Genomic DNA, 1993 nt, shown 5'->3' with positions numbered 1-1993 from the left:
CTAGCTATGGAAAGCTTAAAACAGAAGTGGGAGATCAAGTTAATAGAGCAGAGCTGCAGGTTACCTGAATGAAACAATATGGAGAAAAAAAATATCAGGGAAGAAATGAAAGGTAGGATTTACAAAACAGTCATCAGGCTAATAATGACATACACAGTAGAAACACGAACTGACACAGAGAGAACAAAAAGAATGTTAGCGGAGATGAACACCCTCAGAAAAATCGATGGTAGGGTACTATGGGATAGAGCTAGAAGTCTAAATGTTGAAAAGAATGCTAGAAAAAACATAGATAAAAACCCTCAGAAAAATCGATGGTAAGACGCTATGGGACAGTGCTAGAAGTATAGATATACTACGGAGATGTAGGGTAAAGAACATCAAGAAATGGGGTAGAAATAGAAGAGTAGAATGGAATGATTATATGAGTCTAATGACAACAAATTGAGTAGTAAAGATGGTAAGAGACTGTCACCTAATGAGGAGACGATTAGCGGAAAGACCGCGAAAACGATGGAGCGACAACTTACTGGAGGAGCATTGAAAAACGGAAAGAAGAAAAAAATATAGAAATAACAATTTTTAGATGTTTTTTATTAAAAAACGATATAGAAAATCACAATAAAAATCATGTATACACAAAATGAAGAAGAAGAAAATATAAAAACAACAATTTTTAGATATTTTTTATTAAAAAATAAACAATATATACAAATATAAAAACAACAATTTTTAGATATCTTTTATTAAAAAATAAACAATATATACAAATATAAACATAATTAAAAGTAAACTATATAAACTACATATACTTATATACACAAAATGAAGAAGAAGAAAATATAGAAACAACAATTTTTACATATTTTTTATTCAAAAATAAATAATATATTTATATAAATATCTAAACACAATTAAAAATAAACTATATAGACTATATATACCTATATACACAACTAAAACTAAATATTATATACAAAAATAGACTAAAACTAAATTTACGTAACAGGGTCGTCGGGGTGGGATCTGTAACAAAGAAATAGCAGAATGTAGAACTACATAAAATATCATAATGATATATAAAATTAAAGGTGACACTTAATGAAGAAAAAATTAAAATTTCACAATAGAGAATAAACTAAATTTTCGTTTGTAAAAATTCATGGAAAACTGTTTTATTATGATCCTAAAGAAGGAAAGGTTAGTGTACAAAATTAAAAGTAGTACTTAATGAAGAATAAATTAAAGTTCTGTAATAAATAATAAATTAAATTTTTGTTTGTAAAAATTTGTGGAAAACAGTTTTAATTATGATTGTAAAAAGTAAAAGTTAAGGTAAAAAATTGGATTACTCACGGTTTACTCATCCCCCAGCATCGCAGGATATCACCACCAGCATTTTTGTTGAAAAAGTCTGTAACAAACAAAAAACATTATCAGTATTGTAATTATCATTAATAGCATTACGAAAAATTTTGTTAGTAAAATTGTTGCAACATATTGTAATAAAAATTCTTACCTCGAGAATCCGTTCTTACAGTATTGGCCAGGAAAGTTTTGGTGTTGTTTATGTCTTGTGACAACCTGATTTGTTCTTCGTGGAAAGCCACCATAATTTTTTCAGCATATGCTAAAATATTTTCGGTGGCTTTCTTAAGCAGCTCACTATTTTTTATACTTTCGTTTAAACTTTCCTGGAGACGTTCCGCATGCTGCTCCAGAGCCGACACAACTCCCCCCTTGTAATTCTCGCAAAACGCCTGATGGTGAGTTTCTACTTTTTTCGGGATTTGTAGGGCGCTTGCGGCTACATTAATCAATGACGGCTCTGAATTCGATAATAATTTTTTTTCCCACACTTGGGTTTCCGTCAACGGTTTCTCTCTTGGTGGTGATTCATAATTAGATATATCTACTATATCCTCGATAGAGGATAAGTTTTCACCTAAGGGTGTTTCCTCTTCAGAGTCGGATATATCCTCGAAACCTTCTT

The 1993-nt window shown here is 30.2% G+C and overlaps 1 long non-coding RNA gene across 1 annotated transcript; it reads right to left on the bottom strand.

The window, feature by feature from the left end:
* Positions 1–835: 835 nt before the first annotated feature.
* On the bottom strand, positions 836–1644 carry LOC140449492 (uncharacterized). Its single transcript, XR_011951806.1, has 3 exons — positions 1520–1644; positions 1357–1414; positions 836–1026 (listed from the first exon to the last, which is right to left on the bottom strand). It is a non-coding gene; the product is annotated as an uncharacterized lncRNA (long non-coding RNA).
* Positions 1645–1993: the final 349 nt, after the last annotated feature.

Source organism: Diabrotica undecimpunctata, chromosome 9 (assembly GCF_040954645.1).
Source record: "Diabrotica undecimpunctata isolate CICGRU chromosome 9, icDiaUnde3, whole genome shotgun sequence".
NCBI lineage: Eukaryota > Metazoa > Arthropoda > Insecta > Coleoptera > Chrysomelidae > Diabrotica > Diabrotica undecimpunctata.
The sequence above is the reverse complement of the archived record's forward strand: the minus strand, read 5'-3'. Positions and strand labels throughout refer to the sequence as shown.